Source organism: Tursiops truncatus, chromosome 8, assembly GCF_011762595.2.
Source record: "Tursiops truncatus isolate mTurTru1 chromosome 8, mTurTru1.mat.Y, whole genome shotgun sequence".
Taxonomy (NCBI): domain Eukaryota; kingdom Metazoa; phylum Chordata; class Mammalia; order Artiodactyla; family Delphinidae; genus Tursiops; species Tursiops truncatus.
In genome coordinates this window covers 67,360,783-67,377,292 of record NC_047041.1, presented here as the reverse complement: position 1 = coordinate 67,377,292, position 16,510 = coordinate 67,360,783, and positions in this window count along the sequence as shown.

Sequence of the window (16,510 nt, the reverse complement as noted above, 5' to 3'; positions counted from 1 at the left end):
AATGGTCCTCATATTAGGTCTCAGCAACTCCTCTCCACCTGTCCTGTCCTCTGATAAGTCTAACTCCCCATCCTTATACCTTGTGCTTTCAGTCTCTTTTTGAAAAAGAAGATAGGATTCTTTCCTGAACTCTAAAGTCCAGATGTAAAGAAAATCCATTTCTAGAGCAGTATTCCCAGAAATTCCCTTACAAAATTAAATATTTTAAATGGATCTGAGTCCCTATGCCCATTGGTGACCCTATTAGCATGGAATATAAATAGGAAAGGGTGGTAAAGGTGGATGGATGAGGGATAAGACTCTATCCAGTCCTTATCACTGTCCCATGTTCACGTGACTCCCCAGCTCAATTCATGGAGCAGCCTCTAAAGAGCAGATGAAAAGCAGGGAATAAATGTTACCAGTTCTTTAAGAGCTTTTTATTACTGTTCTCATTCTATATTGTCACCTCTCAACCATGGTTTTCGAATTTTTTCAAAAGAAATGTCATGCACATAAAAGCAGACTGCTGTTATTGAGGTGGAGATGTCCCAACCCAGAGCCTGACTACTGGCAGGTCTCTGACACCTCCTACTCTGACCTGAAGCCCCCTCTTTGGAACCCTTGGGCCAAAAGAAAGGAAGGAAGGAGAGAAGGAGGGAAAGGAAGAAGGCAGGGAGGGAGGAAGGGAAAGAAAAGAAAAAATGTTAGAAAGGAAGGAAAGGGCTTCCCTGGTGGCGCAGTGGTTGAGAGTCCGCCTGCCAATGCAGGGGACACGGGTTCGTGCCCCGGTCCAGGAATATCCCACATGCCGCGAAGCGGCTGGGCCCGTGAGCCATGGCCGCTGAGCCTGCGCGTCCGGAGCCTGTGCTCCACAATGGGAGAGGCCACAACAGTGAGAGGCCCACGTACCACAAAAAAAGAAAAAAAAAAAAAGGAAGGAAGGGAGGGAGAGAGAGAAAGAAAGAAAGGAAAAGGAAGGAAGAAAAAGGGAAGAAGGGGAAGGGAGGGAGGGAGGGAGGGAGGGAGGGAGGATTTAAAGCCTCTGAAATAGACTATAACAAATAGATTTGAATTGGATTTTGTAAAGTGCTTAGAACTGAGTTCTCTTTCTAAAATGTAACTTTTCAGAATTCCGTAATAAAGCAACCCTAATTTCTCAGGGATAAAGATACAAAGCAGTCTGAAAATTTTTTAATATCAAAGAAATTTTCATGAATACCCAGTAAATTAAGCAGTATCACTGAGATGCCAAATTCCAAAACTAGAGCCATTCTTTAAGATACGTGAAAACTTTAAAAGGTCTTGAAAGAATGAAAGAATTAACATTTTCAAACTTACATTTGAAAATAAAAAGAAAGACTGGTTTTTCTCTGGTATAGAAAGGATCATTCTGTTTTCAATGTGCAGTGGCAACTCTGTTGCCTAAGTGTGTCAATACTACCTATTTTCCTTCCAGCTAATACTCATCTCTGAATCTGAACCTCACTTTGACTCACTCTTTAGATCATCTCAACAAGTATTTATTGAGTGTCCTCTATATGCACAGCACTGTGCTAGATGCTATTTAGAACATTAAAAAACTATAAACTTCTTTAGAAGCTTCCTAAAGCTGCAGCTTTATACGAGAGGTAGGACCTATGTACGTAGACCATTAAAGAGCACAAGAGAATACGTGATAAAAACTGTCGGGAACAGTGCTTGAGAACTATTAAGGAGAGAGTCATTCTTCTCTGGAGTCTCCTTACTGTGTTGTTGTCTCAGCTTGTTTTCAAGATTTGTTTCTCCTCCACCAGTCCCCAGTGTCTGGATGGCTGTCTTCCTCTCTCTCTCTTCCCCTCTGTCCACTTTCTCTCTCTCATCTCTATATTTAATCCCTCACTTCTTTTACTTCCTCAACTCTCCTATGCAACCACTCCCTTCTGCCTTCTCTCCCTTAATGAATGCATTCATTCATTCAGTGTTTATCAAGTGCCTGGCATTGTGCTGGGGACTGTGCTCGCTGACAAGGATACATTGATGAAAGGTGTAGTTCCTGCCCTTAAGGGTTCATGGTGAAAGCTAGAAAAGTAAAAAGACTACTAGAGCCCAGTGTAACAGGAGCTGTGATTTAAATGTAAGCAAGCTCAGTGTACTCTGTGAGCTCAGAGGAGGGACACCTAACCCAGACCAAGGGTGGAGTACCAGGCAAGGAGTAATGCTCTTGAGGAATCAGAGAAAGAGATTTCTAAGCTCAGTGTTGAAAGATGAGACGTTACCTAAATAAAGTAGGAGAAAAGATAATCTTTTGATTCTTGAACCTGAATCTTGAACAATAAACAGCAATGCAAACTCTTTCCAAGTTTCCTGTTCCCTCCTTAGACAAGCGGTAGTTTCTTCAGCTCTGGCTATCCCAGCAGATCTGAAGGATCACAGCCACGACGGTGGCAGCCTACCGTTGACACTGAACTTGTGGTTAATTGTGGAGTTCTGCCACAAAACCACCTCACTACCACAAGCTGGATTCTTGCCCAGGAGAGTGACAAACTGCCAGGCTAAGCAACGTACAGGAGGCAGCAAGAGCAAACTGCCTTTTATTCCAGACAGCAGTCATTTCTGGATTCCAAAGGGAGCAGCAGTGGGGCACACCAAAGAAAAATTTAGAAGTATGCTTTCTCCACTAAGCCTACTTAAAATGCATTCATGTTGTTTTGTAAGAGACGCTCAAAAAGATTCTTCCAATTCATTATCTAACATCATCAATAAATGCATGACTATTCATTACTAAATTTTTAAAACTGAGCATTGGGATTGGAAATAAAATTATTACCGTTAACTAGTAAGTGAGCCACCTACATATGATCACTGCAAATAGGAGCAAATAATGTGTCTTTGTATGTGTTACTAAGCTGCACACAGCAGCACGGGCAGCTCTGGGAACTTTGAAAGTCAGGGCAGCACGCAGCGAGGGAAGGAAACTTTAGCGTCAGTCAGATCTAGTTACGACTTTGCAGCTGCAGGACCTTGGAGGGTACCTAATGCCTCAGGTTACCTACCTCATCTACAAAATTGGGATAACAATGTCCACCTCATAGGGTCATTGTTATGGATTAAATTAATTTAATATGTAAAATGACTACCAGTGACTAGATGCTTGGTAAATGTAAATTTAATTTATTTTTCTTATATCCTATCCTCTTAACATTCTCCATCCTTTCAGGACTTCCCAGGATCTATCAATTCTGGGTTTTTCAAAGAAGATCCCCAGATTATATCATCAGTTCAGCTTCTTTTCAAGGCCTGCTTTCAATGCTATTTCATTCAACTAGGACTCTGTCTTCCTAACTACACAAATAGATAAATTAGCAGTTCTCTTTCATCACAAGGCAAACGCTACAGGGATTTTATGCTCTTTTCTAATCATGTACTATAAATGCAAAAAAAAAAATTAATACATTAATTTTTAAAGGAATGACTACACATTATTATCATAATTTTATGGGCCTACATATCTTAGATCTCATTCTGCTGAAAAGATGTTGATTTAGGGCCTGTCAGTGATAACATGGAGAAACAGAAGAAAAAAAAAGTCAAACCTTAACAACCAATTTCATCCATAATAACATAAAACACAGTGAAGACAAGAAAACATTTATGTTTGCAAAAATTTATTCATCATTCAGCATGTGCCAAGCATTGCCCTAGATACCAAAAGTACAAATATGAATAAGATATAGCCCTCAGTTTGGTAGAGGAGAAAATATGTAAACAGGTGCAGCACAGTATGAAATGCTCTAACATACCTCTTATCAAGTATAGTGGTGGGATGAAGAGGAGTTCACAGATGAAGAGATGCTAGCCTGGGTACCAAAGAACAAATAGAGGTTCCCCAGGTAGACAAGGAGAAGGTAGAGCATCCACACAGAGCAATATGTGCAAAGACATGGAAGCATGAAACAGCATGGACACTTCTGGATCTGTAACCAGGTAGGTATGATTTGGGTTAGAGGGAAGATGGGCATGGAGAAATGAAGCTGGATAGGTAGGTAGAAGTCAAATCATGGGAAGGTCTAGAGGCCATCCTGTGGAGCCTGGAATTTATAAGTGAGTGAGTTATAAGGAACTGTTAAAGGTTTTTAAGCAGGGCATGATTGATTTTTTGATTTTTTTTTTTTGGCATGATGAATTTTAGTTATATGTTTCAAATCTCAATGCTGGTACTGCATGAAGAATAGTTTGGTAGACTGTGAGACCAAAGCCAAGAAAATCATTTAAGAAACCTTTATAATAGGCCAAATGAAAGATAAAGTTATGTAAGGCAATGGCAGTAAATTTGTAAAGGAAGGATTGAATTAGTAGAGAGCAGCTATAGAAGTTTCAGACCAGTTCCATAGAGGGAAAGGGAGGATGCAAAGAGGGTTTCCTAGGTCTAGTCTAGGTGACTGGACTATCTTGAAGCCATTAACTAGGATAAGAAATACTAGAGAAATCATTGAGAATAGAGGTTATGGATTTCATTTTGAACAGGTTGAATCCAAGTGGAGATTTTTTTTTCTTGTATCCCTTTGAATTCAGTAAGAAATCCTTTTTTGAAAAGAATTAGATGATAAGATCATTTAAATCATCTCATTTAACATTCTTTATTGAAAATCACAATACTTTCACCAGTTCTGGAAATAGTAAACATGTCACTAGATCCAGTGAAAAGGAAGATGTAAATTTATATATTTAGAGCATTTAAAAAATATATCTGGTCAGATAATTCAGACAAAAGCAAGTGTATTTAATGTTCTTTTCCTGCTAAATAACCAAGATTCACTGCAATGCTCCAGTTAACCTAACTTCAGTCTTCAGTAGAATTATGCTTGGCCTGTTCCCAGTGACAGCTCGCTAGGATGGTTTGGTGCTTTGGTAACTATATTAAATGTAAGTGCAAACTGTGAAAAATAACCAGAACCTTATATAACTTCAAGATTTTAATACTGTCTTTTGGGGATGTGTGATCACGTTTGGAAGGATGATTAACATCCACTCAAATATGGACAAGACTATAAAGAAATCAAAACTATGGTTTTTTAACCAGGAAACCTCATGGGTATGGCAGATTTTATTCCTCAGCGACCCCTCCTTTTCACAGGTGAAAAGCTTTATATCAGATTTCCTCTCGTTATAACCTCTCAAATGCTGTCAGGACCAGCAGCCCACTCTCTTTAAACAAATACCAGCCAACCAGGAAACCAGGAGGTATTATTGTGCTATAAAATAGACCAGACATATCCAAACCTTCATAGGAATGAACCTGACTAAACCTTTACTAAAAACAGTTTCAAAATAAACTGTAGGCTCCAGGTTTCTCTAACAATCAAAATTCCTCCATCCTTCATCAACCTCATTCTCAAGCTCTTTACTCTTCCAGAGCTACATTGCAAGCAGTTTCTCTGGCCACATATTCATAATAAGAACTAAAGGGTCCATTTCTATTTGATCACAGGCATATGAGAATCCAGAAAACGTTAGCTTCATTCCCTACAAATATTTACACTTGTCAAAATTCTGTTTCCAATTTTCCTGTACACTACCAGCCCCTAAATTATGAGCTACTTCTTGCGGTATATCATGGGCATAAAGAGAGTGAATTTTGCAAATAATTAAGCCAAATCTTCAGCTTGAAAAAATAGATCCCCTTCAATTTCATTCAGCAAATAGTTATTCATTTAAGCCCTGTTCTAGGTACCCTCAATGAATGTGTGTTGCGTATGTGTGTGTGTGTTTGAGGATGGGATCATTTGTCAAAGGCCAGTGGGAAACAAGGCATATATAAATAACTATAATGCAAAAGGGAATACACTAAGAGTTAACTAGATTGCAATGGGGATTAGGAAAGGTGACATGAAGTAGGTGGGATTTAAAGTCCATCTTAAAAGATGGGTAGGATTTAGAGATGAGAGAGGAGGGCATTGTAAGAAAGAAAAAAAGAGCATAAACGTGAAGAAAGTGTTCATGGAACTATTATTTTATCAGAACATAAAATGAAGAATTATAAAAATTAAAAAATTATGAAGCACATATAGCACATTAAGTCCTCTAATTATCTCTAATTCTCACAGCAATCTGAAGGTAGTAATAATACCCATTTTACATATGGGAAAATCAAGACACAGAGAAATTAAGTCATTTGGCAAAGATTACTGAGCTAGTAATTGTTGAAGCCAGGATTTGAACACAGGCAGTGTGACTCCAAACTCTCTAAGTGCTTTCCATTGTATTGGTAATTATTAAACTTTGGTACACGAAAATCGTCTGGATAAATTTTATCCAGATGGTAAAACACAGATTGCTGAACCCCAACCCCAAAGATTCTGAGTTAGTAGACCCAAGATGAGACTGTGGAATATGCATTTCCCCCAAGCACCTCGAGTGATCCTGATGCAGGAGGTCCAGGAACCACATTATCCTGAGATAGACCAGGACAGTATTAAGTAGGATCTAGAAAGGCCTTGAATATACTTAATGATCAGTGTTATGAACTTAATTATATCCCCCCCAATTACATTATGAAGGCCTAACTCCCAATGTGACTGTATTTGGAGACAGGACCTTTAAAGAGGTAGTTAGGTTAAATAAGATCATAAGGGTGGGACCCTCATCCAATATGACTGGTATCCTCATAAGAAGAGGAAGAGACACCTGGAGTGTGTCTGCACAGAGAAAAGGCTAAGTGAAAACATGGCAAGAAGATGGCTGTCTGCAAGCCAAAGGGGGAAGCCTCAGGAGAAAAGAACTTGGCCCACACCTTGTTTTGGACTTCTAGTCTCAAGAACTGTGAGAGAATAAATTTCTGTTGTTTAAGCCACCCAGTCTGTGGTATTGATATTTTGTTATGGTAGCCCTAGTAGACTAGGAGCTAAATCGACTTCCTGCTTCTCTTAAGCTACATACATCTGTCATATATCAGAAGCTGTGCCACAGAAGATTCCTAATTATCATCACCATCATAAAAGCTCAGATCTATATGGCATTTTATAGTTTACAAAGCCTTTTCACATGCTCTATTTCACTTGAACTTTGCAACAACCTCTGAGGTGAGCAAGACTCAATAAGGCAATAGGACTTACACAGGTTTCTTACAAGTTGTAGTGCTGAGTTCAAGTCTTCCAACCCTAAATCTTAAGTTTATTTTTCCTATATCACACACACACACACACACACACACACACACACACACACACACACACACACACACACCATCAAGTATGGTTATTGTATAAAAGACCCATCTGGGCAAATGTCTTTCTTTAGCTTAGAGAGCAAATAATTTACCTCTATTTTCTAGTAAAGTAAGATATGGTTTCAGGAATTCAAGAGGTGTATTCAAACATTAATAGCAAAGATGAGATCAGAATACTGTGCAAGATTCCTAAGTCTGGTTCTCTTCTCAAAGGAGAGTAACAATATTCACCCATTTATATGAATTAAGATTATGCTTTTAGGCCTTTAGGGCACACACTTTTTAGTGGTTTTCTAGTAATAGGAATATGTTTGCTCAGATACCAAGTGATATAAATGTGCACAATACCAGACTGTACAATGGACTACAGCTTAAGTAATAACAGAAACCGTAAATAGAAAAAAAAAGTGAAAGAGCTGTTAAAGATAGAGGAAGTGATTCCTCTACTTTCATTTTCTTTTGCTATCACTTCCTCCTTTTTTAGGGTAGCAAAAACAATAAATTGTGGATTGGTATTTTCAGACAACAATGTAAACATTATATCAACAGTTTCTAAAGATCTAGTACAGGATGGTAGGTTCTCAGTCTTCATACTCTACCATTTTCTTGTCAGATAAGGTCTCATTTCCCCAGTGTCATTATGTTAGTTTGTGTCCTCTGAGTAGCAGATGCCAAGATAGAATTAGACATGCAAGAGATTTACTGGGGGAAATGCTGGTGAAGGATAAAAAAGAAAGCGAGAGAAGTGGGGAGAGCCTTCAGACTGTGATGCAAGTCTGACACCAGTGAAAGAGAGAGGGAGGAAAGATTTAGGTAGAAAGAGGCTTACACTACAGCACAGTTCTAAGAAACTTTCAGCCAGGTCAGTGGGGAGTCCTCAAGCCAAAGCCACCTGCTAAGAGTACCTGTATCACAGAAATGGGCTTAGGTTAGTACACTTTCTGTGCCATCATTGGCTAGAAGAAGCCCAAGGGATGTATTGGCCTGCAAAAACAGGGGTGGATCTAGCGGGTAAGGGTTGGGTCCAACACTCAATCTGCCACAGCAGATTTGAGTGGCACATTTTCATGGTTTCCACAGTCCACCCTATGCTCTGGACAAGTCTGCTTCTCTATGCAGATCTAGGAAACAGATCCTCCATGCTTCCTGTGGGCCTTTCCTCCTGAGAGAAAACTTAGAAGAAGGAGGTTAATGAGATGAACCAGAGCCCCCATTGCTGCAACTGGTCTTGGGGCTGCAACTGGTACTCTTCCTCTCCCGCCTCTGTTGTCCATTTTAAATTCCCATTATTCTCAGCGACCACCTTGACGAGTCTTGTTAGCTTACCTCAGGGTGTGACCTCGACCTTCATTCCTGATGGGTATTAGTCATTGGCAATCATACCTTTTTCAAGTCAGGGCTGCTGCCCATGTCCATCCATAGTTACAGTGGACCAAGGGAGTACCAGGAGGCTTCCAAGCAGATCACCTGAGTTCTACACACTTTCCTATCCTTGTTGTGTAAAAGCAGCACCACCTTCTCCTGATGATCGTGATTAATTACCCCTCCCAAAATGGCGACTCCTCTTTTCACGTGCTGGTCTCTGGACACAAGGAGTCCAAAGTGCCCTGGCAGGATCCGCAACTTATATATTTCATTGAGATACTTGCTCTGTCCCCTGGTAAGAGTGCACCCCTTCTGGGGACCAGAACTGTCAGCCCAGCAGAGCCCAGAATTGCAAGTACAGGAAGCACAAAATCTCCCAGTGGATTACTGGAAGTAAAGTAAGGCTATTCCTGATTCCACAGTTTGGTGTTCATTGTGTTCCTCCTACTTGGGACAAGGCACCTATGGTCTCTGGTTTAGTCCAGATCCCCATGTCATCCACCACAGTTGCAACAGCACCCCTCCCCCCTGCTGATACCTATGGCCATATGGGGTTAGAGCGGGAGAGTGTTCTCATAGGACCAGCTGAAGGAGGAGGAAAAGGTCTGAGCTTTTCTCTACAAGGATGGCACTGCATCCTTTCAGAGTGTTGCTTCAGAGCTGTGCCTTTAGAAGGCTATTCCCGTGTTCTGTGAATTTGGATCTTCTAAATGGTGCAGTATATGATATGGCTAATGCATCCCCACGGTCATGGGTCCAAGCCTGTACCTCCTTCACAGTGAAATGTGTCACCTGTTCAGATGTTTATTGTGTGGGATGCATACTGTGGATCAGGCATTCTTGAAGCCCCCAGACTGTGGTGCTGGTGAAGGCAATGAAATCAGGAAAGACAAGACTGGAACGTCCCTGGTGGTCCAGTGTTTAAGACTCTGCGTTCCCAGTGTAGGGGGCCTGGGTTTGATCCCTGTAAGAGCCTGCATGCCACAACTAAGGCCTGGTGCAGCCAAATAAATAAATAAATATTTTTTAAAAAGCGAAAGACAAGACTGTACCCAGAATAGGTATCTATCTCTGTGAGGACAAGCCACTAAACTGTTGTAGTTGACTTACTACTAAGCTCTCAGTTGGTCTCATCAAGACATAATGATATATCAGCATTGATCTTCGTTGTTGACAAGTTGGACATTCAGAAGCAGCAGAAGCTAGATCGCTTCAGTAATGAAAAGTTCATTTTATTGGACCAATGCATAGTCTGTCTCTGCTACCATGGTTACTTTTTTCATGTGCCAATTATGGCAGTCCCAGGGTGGCCAATGACAAAGACTGGCTTATGTCTAATGGTCTAGTTATTATACATACTTGGTTATTTAGTTCCCCTTCTATGGTGGATGCTTTCTGTTGAGCTGTAATGTGTAATACAAAACTTTTAATGTTCATCTACATGCTTCCATCTTCTTGTCTCCAATTTTCCAATTCTTTTCTTTCCAGCCCACTTCCCGTACCTGCATATACTGGACCACTTCTCATTCCACTAAAAAGTAGATGACTAGGTGTACTCTTCACAGCTCTACCCATAGGGAAGATTTTCCCTCCCCTCTGTCTTTCAAGGTTATCCTTGAATATGGCTATAATGCAGCCATGGTCCATTTTCAGCCTATACCCCCATCCATAAATCAAGCTGGGGCTTTTCCTTCTCCTTTGGTTGCTTGCACAGGGCCCCTCATATGGGCCGTAGGAGCAAGCTGAGGAAAGGTGCTGTTTGCAACTGTGGTGACTGACATACAGTTTACTGTGTCCTCAGTCCTGCTGGGGTTCAATCCCAGATGTATCATTTCCATATTACAATGGACTGCTGTTGGACCCATCTGACTTTAGGATTTGACATATCCAACAGAACCCTGCTTATGATGGGCAGCTCTGGACCCATAGTCTCTTGGCGCCCCATGAAGCGTTCTACCTCTACCAGTCCTAATATCTCACCAGTAGCTGTTCCTCAAAAGGCATATCATTCTATGCTACAAATGGCATGGTCTTGCTCCAGAACCCCAGAGGCTTGCATTGTTATTCTTCCAGTGGTGCTTGCCATAAGACACTGCATCTTTCTTACCACCAACACCTCCAACACCATAAGATCTGTTGGATTGTATGGCCCAAATGGGGCTATTTGCCCTGTAACATGGACCTTTCCTACTCAAAGCTGGCTGCTGTCTGTGTCACTCAGTACATGGAGCAGTATTTGTATAATAGATTTGGAATGTGTTGCCTCCAGAAGCCAAACAGACCTACCAGGCACTGTGTTTCCTTCTTTGTGGTAACAAATGCAAGATGCAGAAATTTTGTTTTACTTTGGAGGGGAATACCTTGTCATGCTTCTGACCCTTGGACCCCTAAAAACTTCACTGAAGGGTCAGATTCCTGAATCTTCATAGAATTTTCATCTCCAACCCTCTGGAACACTGTGGCTTACCAAGGCCTTTAGCACACTAGCCACTTCTTACTCATCCTGAACAATCAGCATGATGCCATCAGTGTAATGCTCCAGTGAGACGTTCTGTGGGATTTCCAGGCAGTCTGGATGTCTTCAGAGTATATTATAACAGAGATCAGGAGAGTTAATACAGCCCTGAGGCAAAAGCTTAAATGAATATTGTTGTCTGTCCCACAGGAATGTGAACTATTTCTGATGCTCTCTTCTAACTAGAATAGAAAAGGATGCATTCACCATATAGATAGCCATATACCACAGGCCTGAAGCCTTATTAATATGCTGTACCAATTATACAATGTCCAGCAAATCTGCAGCAGCTGGGGCCACTAATTGCTTGACCCTGAACTCCTAAAAGAATCAGTATCCAGCCTTATATATATTTTGTATCTAGAACACCTAGGACAGTACCTAGCACTTTGCATACATTCTACAAGTATTTTATAAATGAATTAATAAATTGGGAATTAAATTCAAGAAGATGCCTACATGGGTTGATTTAGATGAGCTGACCCTAATTCATAGGGTTAGTATGAGGACTAAATGAGTTACTAAATGTAAATTCTTTACAGCAGTGCCTGGTACATAAAAAACACTTAGTATAGCTCATTAATTTTATTTTCCAGGTCATAGAGAACTATCATATAGGATAGAGAGATGTGACATTAGGTTAACTCCTTGACCAAAGTTTTAAATGAACTGTGAAACATGTGAGTTGCCCTTTAGAGTGAAAGTGCCTGAAATATTTTTCCTGAGGTATGAGGTTTCCAAGGAAAATGCAAAAGAAAAATGATTGTAAAGCTATTATAGAAACAGACATTTAACCCAATGGAAAAAAAAGGTGGTTGCTGTGTGCCAATGCATTACCAGTATTGCTCTATTTGAGATAATTTCATGAAATATTGAAGTTGAAATTCTTGACAAAAGCTTCTCACTAATTATAAAGTGAAACATAATCTTAAAATGAATAAATGCCCTTGTGCCCACTAGCCATCTCACAAAAATGACCTTTTCCATTACCTAAATGTCTGTTTATATGTATATAAAAAACACATATATTCACATTTTTCATCTCTGCCTGAAATAGGTCAATGTAAGAGCCAGTATAGGAAAATGAAAAAGGATTATACCAGAATACACACACACACACACACACACACACACACAATATAAAATATAAAAATATATATATATATATATTTTTCTGCATAATACTGTGATTGAGAGGATGCAAAGCTATTATCCTCTGGCATTAGCTTAGTTAGTGGTCAAATTTTACATGATGTTGATGACTCTCAGGGAAACTGCCAGGTCTCATTAAACTTTCCTAACAATTGTCACAGCTGTGAAATAATTCCAGGGCTTCTAAGAAGGGATCCACACTTGCTACTTTTACGAGAGCTAGGAGGGCTTCCCCGGTTGCACATTGGTTAAGAATCTGCCTGCCAATGCAGGGGACATGGGTTCAAGCCCTGGTCCGAGAAGATCCCACATGCCATGGAGCAACTAAGCCCGGGTGCCGCAGCTGCTGAGCCTGTGCTCTAGAGCCCATGAGCCACAGCTACTTAGTCCATGCACTGCAACTACTGAAGCCTGTGCACCACAACTACTGAGCCTGTGCGCTAGAGCCCGTGAGCCACAACTACTGAGCCTACGTGCCACAACTACTGAAGCCCACACGCCTAGAGCCCATGCTCCACAACAAGAGAAACCACCGCAATGAGAAGCCCAAGCACTGCAACGAAGAGTAGCCCCCGCTCGCCATAACTAGAGAAAGTCCGTGCGCAGCAACAAAGACCCAACGCAGCCAAAAATAAATTAATTAATTAATTTTAAAAAAGATGTTGGAGAACTTGTAAAAAAAATGAGAGAGAGCTAGGAAAAGGATGTTGGACAAAATCTAAACAGGGCTTCTTTCATATACAAAAAGAAGCTGAGCTACTATGACATCTCCAATACCCTCTCTCAGTTATCAATATGCCATCTCACAAGAGAGAAGCTCAGACAACTCCAAAACTTAGGAAGTCACTTTGTTGTTTTATTGCCAGTATCTCTGTCATTAGAGTCTTCCAGAACAGAATCACCAGACTGAATTTATTCCACCAGTGAGTCAGTTGCTTATTAGCACTTTTGACATTCAGATGGTTCGAGACAAAGGCTAAACAGGGGGTAAGTCTCAAGTGTAATCAGTGGAAACTCTCTTTTGCTGAGGGACTCTAGTCTCTTGGGCAGTGGGCCGGGGCATGGGTTTCTTTCACAAACTCCCAGCACTGCTGTGTCTTTTCTATTACCCTTGAAAATCATGTCACCTGAGAGGCCAAGAGTTAAACTGGCTGTGCAGTCTGAACTGTGAAGTTTGGAAGTAAATCCGAATGGACCAATAGCCTGGATCTGTTTCATGAGTAAACAGAGGAGTTCAGGCTTGCAACCCTATAAAGTTAAGTCAATATTGGTTATAGAGGAAATCCCGTTTGTTCTTTCTTCTTTTATAGTTGCTTTTAAAAAAGAACTCAAGTAGAAGTTTTGGTATGTTCTAATGCTAAAAACACCATTTCTCATACACGCGCCCTCACACACACGTGCGCGCACACACACACAAAACCAAGAATGTTTGTAACCAAACAGAAAGGAAATCACTGCTGTCTTTACAGTGAGAATTAAGGATGTTTTTCCAATATCCTTCAAGTATAAAACTTAAATGTCCCTATTTATGACATGGGAAATACTCATCTAGGTTCTGATGCCATGTAGTCACCTTATCATAATTATTAAGATAAAGATAAGTAAGTGGGACTTCCCTGGTGGTGCAGTGGTTAAGAATCTGCCTGCCAATGCAAGGGACACGGGTTCAATCCCTGGTCCAGGAAGATCCCACATGCCACGGAGCAACTAAGTCCATGCGCCACAACTACTGAGCCTGTACTCTAGAGCCAGCGAGGCACAACTACTGAAGCCCGCACGCCTAGAGCCCGTGCTCCGCAACAAGAGAAGCCGCCGCAATGAGAAGACTGCGCACCACAACGAAGACCCAACACAGCCAAAAATAAATAAATTAAATAAATAAATTTTTTAAAAAAGATAAGTAAGTGATTGCTATTAAAAACCCTTTAGTTCTGCTTATTGGTCACAAATTTCTCTCTGTACTCATTGTCTAGAAATTGTATGTAACAAGGTCCAAGCAAGCATTTAAACTTCTAGGATACCAGGACAATGATTTCTAACCTCTTTGAAGTTGTGACACCCCATATTGATTGTTAGATTTCACAACTATCTCTCCTGTCATATAGTTCCCCCACAGCCCCAAGAAAAAAGTATGAATCTATAATATGAAATTTAACAAAATTTTTAAATGAAATTAAATTAATCTTACTTTGCTTCAGGATTTTGTTTTGCTGTTAGGTTTTTTTTTTTTTCTTTTTAAATAATTTCCTCTTCTCTGACGCTGAAGCCACCCTAAAGCTTAGGGCTGAATTAGCCTCTCTTCCTGCTGTATTCTTTTAGCTCTTTATATAAATATATTACAGTATCTTAACATTGTATCTTTGTTGATTAATTTTATTTATTTTATTATTTTATTATTTATATTTTGGCTGCATTGGGTCTTCGTTGCTGTGCGTGGGCTTTCTCTAGTTGTGGCGAGCGGGGGCTACTCTTCATTGAGGGGCTTGAGCTTCTCATTGCGGTGGCTTCTCTTGTGGAGCACGGGATCTAGGCCGCGGGCTCCAGTAGTTGTGGCACACGGGCTCAGTAGTGGTGGCACATGGGCCCTAGAGTGCATAGGCTTCAGTAGTTGCAGTACACAGTCTCTAGGGCATGCAGGCTTCAATGGTTGTGGCTCACGGGCTCTAGAGCACAGGCTCAGTAGCTGTGGCACACGGGCTTAGTTGCTCCATGGCATGTGGGATCTTCCCGGACCAGGGCTTGAACCCGTGTCCCCTGCATTGGCAGGTGGATTCTTAACCACTGCACCACCAGGGAAGTCCCTTGTTGGTTATAAATTTTTCTCCCTGGTTTAAATGAAGGAACCATGTCATGTTCATCTTTATTTCCCCCAGAATTTCTAGTGCACTGCTTAAAACAGGAGGAGATTCAATAAATGTTAGTTAAATGCATTAATAAATAAGCAGTGGCCTTGGAGGCAGAAACACAGCCAGGGTGTCGAAAATATAGAACAGAGAATCATCATTCTACTAGTGTAAAGATGGTTCCATGTAAGGTCCTCTGTTCTAGAACTCAAATCTGGTGAGAGAATGGGTGCAAAACATCTTACAAACCTAGGTAAATGTGGGCCAATGTCACTGGTCCTTATTATTTAGTAGCCTTCGGGGAATAGTTTCTGAATCTGTGAATCAGCAGTCTGTGAAGACAAGAATGAACTTGGCTTATTGCAATAGGAGGATCATGAAAGGATTAATAAATTGAAGCAAGTTGACAAGAAGTTGTCCCATAATACAGTAGGAGTCTAGTTTTGAAAAACTGGGTCTTGCTGAGGTCCTTCCCAGTTACTCATTTCTGTGCCCTGGTTTATAAATGACCATTTCTTTAGATGCTTAAGTTTTGGATAATTTCATATAGCATTACCAGAAATATGTGTTCCCAGGTACAAGATACACAGGATTCATTGGTCAAGGAAACGTGTTATATTTGGATAACTCTACTGAGAGGCAAAAATAACTGACGCATTTTGAAGTGACCATTGGTAATAAGCTTCAGCGGTTCTGGAAGATGCGGTAAAAATATCAGGGCAATGTGACAAGCTACTGTGATTCAAATAGATGTTAGTGGTAACCAAAGTTCACAACTATGTCAATGAAGCTGGATTCCATTAAGTCAATCAGTAACTAAGGAAATAGTTAATTGAGATACAATCACAAACTAGAAAAACAGGGTAAAGTCAGAGGAATAATCACATTTCTCGATAGTCACAAGCTATCAAACAGCAGAATCTGATGTCTGGAAGATAAAGCAGGCTGATTTCAAAAATGGAAAAGGAGGCTATGAGCTAGGGCATGAGTAATTCCATCAAAGCAGTCAAATGCGAGGCTTTCTGAAAAGCAGATGACGAAGGGAGCTGCCTAAAACCTACTAGAACATAGCTCTAGGCTACAAGCCTAATCTGCCCAAGGTCACACAGCTAGTAAATTGCAAAGTGGGTTTTCAACACTAGGTTGAACGACACCAAAGCCCAAGTCCTCTTTTTTCTAGACAAGGGATAACCAAGCTATGTGCCAAGCTGCTGGGGTATGCTGTCCCACACCACTTTGTCTGATTCCAGTTGCAGAAAAGCCATGGGTAGCTGCAGTAAGTAGGAAACTTTCAGCTTCACCAGCTCACCTCTTATGCCCTTATATTAAAAATAAAACCAGGAATTAAAGAGGTTCAGGATGACCTCAAGCCAGGAAGCTGAAGTTCTGAAATGGCTAATCGATTCCTGAGCTAACAACAAATCCTAGTATGCTGTTAAATTCCTACTT